The following is a 6,525-nucleotide window of genomic DNA, read 5'->3' as shown; positions in this document are numbered from 1 at the left end:
GCCTGTTTTTTTTTTCTTTTGCATGATTTTCGCTGCATGCCCTCAACAAACCCATGCTGTTATTAACCAAGTATGTCGTTGCACTGCAGATTCCTTGTAGTTAAATGTTACAGATGAGTATAATTCTTGAAATGAAATACAAATACAAATAAAAAAACAACAACACTTCTGTTGTGGGCGATCGGTGGACTGTATTTAAAGACCTTTTTGGACGTAAAAAGCCTACAGTAGTTTTAAATATGTGAAGATTTGACGCTTAAAATACGTCTTGCAGCTTCTTCAGACCAGATGGATTACCTCACTGCAGACTCACTGAGTGTGTGTAGCCATATGGAAACCAGCCTTTGGGAGATCTGTTTCCAAGTAAGGAAGGTCATGATACGTTCAAAGACAATTGTTTTATTGATTTCATCCTAATTTAATAATGCAACAAACACTGATACCTGTTTTTATTTGTGTTTCTAAAGTGTTCCGGTGAAATGCCGCTCACTGTTGGTAAATGCAGTGTTTATGATGGACACTCTGTTGAAAGTATATATTTTTTTTTAATGTACTTGCAGTATTTATACTCAAGCGAGATATTTCACAATCTCCCTGTGATGTCTGTTGCCTGGGGGCCGTGGTTTCTGTGCAGAGGACCTCCGGGGCATGACTGAGCTCGGCAGACTGAAGGGGCTAGAAGGTCGCTCAGCAGGGGCTGGGAGCGTGCACTCTGCAGAGAGGAGGCTGTGTGCCCACTGCAGGGAGAGATCCTAGTGACCAAAGTCTGTAGGTCAGTAGTGGAGTGCCCCCCCCCCTCACCCAGTCCCTCTGTGTTTTATCCCTCCATAACAAAGAGGATGGGGAAACAGGCAGTGACTGAGCAACACTCGACCTACCACCCAGCTTTGGTTTGGGGGTGGTAGTTGGAGTGAGGGGGTCCTCCAAGTCTCCAAATGTGACAATAATTGATAGATATCTTTGTGAAACTTGTGTGAAGCCAGTCTCAAGCCAGTCGTAGTGGGGAGTCTTCTATATTATACCAATAAAGATGTCTTTTCAATGCCTTGAGTCAAGATGCGATATGTCATGGCGGTGCTGACAATGAGGCAGGTCTGTTTTCGATCATGAACATTGTCATGTGTTACGGCATTGTCAAAAATGTGCCGAGCTCAGCTCTGGGACTTGGATAGCAGTTGCTCCGTAGGAGCGAGAGACTGTGTGTAGGGCCAGGGATGGATGGTGGGAATGTGACAGTGGTCTAATTTATGAGCGCAGGCAAAGGAATCAGTCTGCGGTCTGCATCTGAACAACATCGAAACCACGTTTCCCAAGCTGAGGCCACAAGTGCAGTCTGGAGAGGCAACAGCGATTAAGGTCAAAAACACGGGTGCAACAACAACACTTGCGGTGGTGTTTTGTACAAACCTCTGTAAAGGAAGGCCTCAGTCTGCATGTCTGCGTCGGTAGGTAGAAGAGGGAGGCACACCCAGAGGTTCCCTACCGGGCCGGTTTCTACGGTGACCTGAGAAAGGCCGTAACCAGGTCCGGCTCTTTCTCAGGCCTAATCAGCGCATTACAACAAAGGAGGACATGTGTTCTCCCCCGCCTCCCACCTCTCCACCCTCCCTACTCAATCCAACCAGCATGGCTGGACACAGGCAGCCAATAAAACCAGGATTAGGAGGGTATCTACACACAGTGGGCTGAAGCGACAAAGTTTCTGAACACGCCCAATCCCTCCCTGCTCCGTTCACAAACTTCTTTTCATCGTTCCTCCCTGTCTCTCATTCCTGCCGTCGTTCATTTTATTTCACCCGCTCCCGTGTTTATATCCTTGCTTTGCCTCTTCCTTTCAGAGCCCTCACCCTATAAGCTCTTCACACAATGGGGCATCCAGAAATTACTCATTTGGCGAGAGCAGTTCAGCAAATTCCCAATGCCTCTTGCCCAGCTCCTCCTTTAGTCTCTGGATCCTGTGCTTTTTTTTTTTTGCTGTTATGATAATGAAATGTGCTGCATCACAATGACAAAGCTGTGTGTGTGTGTTTGAGGAAGGCAGAGTTTATATGGTTTCCGTCTCCTTTACATACGTTTGCATGAATTCATGTTCTCCTTCATCATTTGTGAGAAGGAAACCCCACACGAAAAAGCATTCAATATCTGATCAATTAATAGCGGATAACAGGAAGCAGGAAGTACATTGTGTTTATTGGCATGATTCAAGTCGACTTAAGTAAGACATGTGCCTCTCATGTGACTGAAAGACTAGCTTCACCTCAGCGTCTCTACTGACGTGTCCTGGAAATGGGACCATGTTAAAGATGATATCAGTGCCTTTGTCGGGACTTTTTTAAGACACGGGACAAAGGACTCTTCCCCCCAAATAAACCTTTTTTCATTAGAGCAGCAAACACTTCATCCCTCCGCTGGGTGAGCAAAGCTCTGCTGGTGTGTGCGAATCACTCAGCAAGGTCCCACATGGAAGAGGCTAAACCCTCAGTGGTCTTCAGTCGGACACTGAGGCGGCCTAATTAAAGGGCACTTAAGATCCACAATGTGCTGTGGTGCAGGTTGGAGGTGGTGGGGGTCCCTGCCGAGAGGGACAGAATTCATGGCACTCGTAAACAAGGGAGTCCAGGACAGAGGGACAGAAGAGGGCTATGTGCCAGAGACTTTGTTCACACAAGATGAAGAGTCAACAGCCTCCCTATCCCTCACCCGTCCTCAGCCATCCCCCCTAATAACCACCTTCTTCAGAGGAGCTGCAAACACAATGCCATCCCACTCCCCTCCTCTTGCGCTCAATCACTGTTGGGACAATGAGGAGAACCCCCATTCCACCACCTCCACCATCCCTCTGCCCCTCCCGGACCCCCAAACAGACACTTCTTTTATTGAAATTCTTTGGTGTTCTAATCCTCAGCTTCCTCCAGGCGCAATAATAGACTCCCTGCGTCAGCCTTTTCCAGCGAGGCTATGATCCAAGCCTGCCTGGGTCACAAGTCCACCTCTGCCATTGGAGAAAAGCGCCTCGGCAGTGTCTTTCCTGCCACTTTCAGCTCGTCCATCGACCAGACAAGCTCCTGTGCCACCGACCTGAGGAACTTCACTTTACCCATGAAGTTATATAACTGTTAACTGAAACCTGTTATACCCCCATAGTCACAACATTACGCCTTTCCCGTTAGATTTATAGGACAAGTTGTAAAGAATTGAATTAATCAGCTTTCTTCAATTTGAGCAAATCCCCCTTTTGGCTTCACCACATCTTGGTTTATCTGTACGCCAGTCAGACGCAGAGTTCACCAAGCGTGTTCATGTTGCCCAACCGCTGGCAGCGAACGTGTGGAGAATGCTGTAAAATGAGAAACTGATAAGATACATTTATCAGCAAATTGCACGGGGTGAAATGCCACAGTTGAGGAGTTTTGAGTGATAAATAGACTGTAGTGAAATATGACTGGGATTAATCCGACTCAAAATAAGAAACTGAAAATACTTATAATTAAAACCTCTCTAAAACATTTCAATAAAAACTGCATATTATAGCATGTTGTTGGATCAGAACCCACTCATGAGGTGTCCCCCAATAAATGTGTTATAATACATAGAGGTACTTTTTATTTGTGCTCAAACGTTGCAAAAAAATTGGCTTTGACAGCAAGTTAGCAATGAGTGACATGCAACAACATGCACTTATGTACAAGAATAAAATGTGCATAGTTATTAAATCTTTCCGTCTGAATGCTCCACTGGGCTTGTGCGGCTTTAAGTGAGCTTTAATGTTTGCATCACAGAAGCAGCTCTGCAGGACGGCACAAGTCAGTCCACGAGTGTGTCGATGGTGACATCTGCTGGATGTGCACACGCAGCAGCGCTGGTTTGTCAAGTCCATGCATGTATCTCTGTATCAGCTCTGTAACTATTGTGATTATTTGTTGTCAGGAAATAATTGCAAATATGCACATCACAAGTTTCCAGAATCCTAAAGGTACAATGTGTAAAAATGTAGATGACATTATTTCCATTTGGAAAAAAAAATGGATCATGATATATGCTTAAAGTTGTGTAAAAAAAATGTAATCACCTGATTGTATAATTGTTGTTTCTCATTACCCAAGAACGGTCTTGTAAAAAGTACCTAAAAGGGATACTTAACGTATTCAAGTATATGACATTTACTGTATTTAAATATCAAAAGTAATTTTCTGATATAAAATGTACTTCATTTTTAGATGTAAATGTAAAAGTATTGAAAAGGCGTAAGGACTGACCCATGGTGACTCAGTGGTAGGGCGTGTTGTCTTTCAATTGGAAGGTTGTGGGTACAATTCCTGTCTCTGCTCGTCTATATATGTGTCATTGAGCAAGACTCTTAACCCCATGTTGCAGCGTGTGAATGGGTGAAAACTGTTGCGTAAAGCAGCTCATCTTTTTACTAATTGGACTTCAATGAGACAGAATGAAATGATTCTGACTGGGAAAATAAGTGCAGAGATGTAAAACATTTTATGTGACGAGATGTTTTAATAGTGTATCCAAACCAGATCAGCCCATGAGAGAAACGTTAGATATCAAGTGAACATAAAGACATACGCAGGATTTGATGGCGACAAGTTGATAAATTTTAACTCCACCATAGAAAAAGACACATTCTTTGTCGAAACAAAAAACACTGGACTCAAAGCGAGAGACAGCCGCTCATGCCAGAACAGATTACAACATGAACTGCATCTCCTCATTAAAAGCTTTTTACCACTGGCAAGAGTCCTATTAACGGACTCACGTTGCATCTGGAAAACCTCAGCCACATGACCTGTGGGCATTCGCCAAAGTGTAGAGAAATGTCATCTATAGAGAAACACATCTAAACACCTATTAAATATGTGGTTGTGAAGAAATCGATACAACCACAGGACTTTGAAGCTTTGATTGTATCATCAGCAGTGGCAGCCAGAGTTGTCTTATGTCAACGATCAAATATCCACTCTCTCTTGGAGTAAATCTTTTCTCTCTTTTTTTTTGCAACTGTTTTTGAAAAAAAAAACAAAACAAAAACACTGTGTTCCTTTAAAATATGTCCCACTTGTTCTGATATTTTCTCCCCTTTTTTTGTGCGGTGCATTCCATCAATGTCATTTACTCGTCCATTGTTCCAGCGCCAACAATGATCTCACAGCGCTGTCATCCAGACCTCTAGGTTTACATAGTTAAGACACCTACAGCACCCGAGGCTACGAGCATATGAGAGAGTCCACTGTCAGTCGGCCAAACCTGTCTGATGCCTCTCATCACAGGGCCACTACCCTTAGAAACAGTGGGTGTCGTGTGACATCGCATGCAAGTCGAACACAGTTGACCCCTTTAGCCTCGGGCCGCTCTGGGCCTAAATTAGTATTAGGGCTTATCTTTGGATCTCGAACATGACACTGCTGATCTTTGATTTGGGGAGCAGAGGATCAGTGCCGTCAGTCAGTTTTTCTTGCCTGCAGGTCCCCGTCTCACCTTGGCTTCATCAGGAGTCAAGGGCCTCCTTTTGTTCGGAGGTATCGAGTGCTCGCCAAAGATGCGTCACAGCCACTTTCAATTTTCACCACTGTCAAATGGCCCAAGTCAAAAAAGTCAAATAATTATTATAATAATAAGACCTGTGACTCATATGTCTAATCTTATCCCTGTTTTTTGTATGGATGGATCATCATGACGTTTGCATAAAGATTCATGATCCCGACGAGGATGAACCCTCCTTACTATAATGATATCACTATCATAACATGAGGTCACTGATATTTCAGGCATCCATTCATTCATTCATTCATTCATTCACCAGGATGAAATGTAAAAATGTAAATCTTTGCACTGAATCTTTTCAACTAAAGCTTTGCTGAGCTGATTACATGCATTTTTTGTAACAATATAAACAATTAGATAGATGGATAGATAGATAGATAGATAGATAGATAGATAGATAGATAGATAGATAGATCTTTATTGTGGAAAATTGTCTTTGGCTCACAAGATACAGACGACAAAACAACACCAATACACACTAAAAACAAGACCTAAAACCATAATAAAAGCACATTGAAATGATTTAAAATAACAGCAAACTTTAAAATGTGAAAGTAGAGCAGTTCAAGATATGTATATATATATATATATATATATATAGAGAGAGAGAGAGAGAGAGAGAGATTTAATTAGGCTTTTTAGATTCAGTTATAGATAACAATAATAATAATTAATAATGAATAACACTTGTTATTGTATTATATATTATATAAATTATAAGCACATAATACATCATTTAAAATAAGAATAATAGACAGACAGACAGACAGATAGATAGATATTATATGTAAGATATATTTACATAGTGTCAGTCACGCTTGTGTGAGGCTCCTCCCCCGCGGTGACGTAATAACGGGGCGTGAACTACGTAATTACAACGCATCCGAGGATGATAGGTCACTTTTGGCCACGTGAAACGAAGCAGCCAATCACAGCTGAGTGCGAAGAGCGAGGGTTAAAAAGACTGACTGT

This window comes from Solea senegalensis, linkage group LG18 (genome assembly GCF_019176455.1).
Source record: "Solea senegalensis isolate Sse05_10M linkage group LG18, IFAPA_SoseM_1, whole genome shotgun sequence".
NCBI classification, from domain to species: Eukaryota; Metazoa; Chordata; class Actinopteri; order Pleuronectiformes; family Soleidae; genus Solea; species Solea senegalensis.
Note: the sequence above shows the minus strand (reverse complement) of the source record.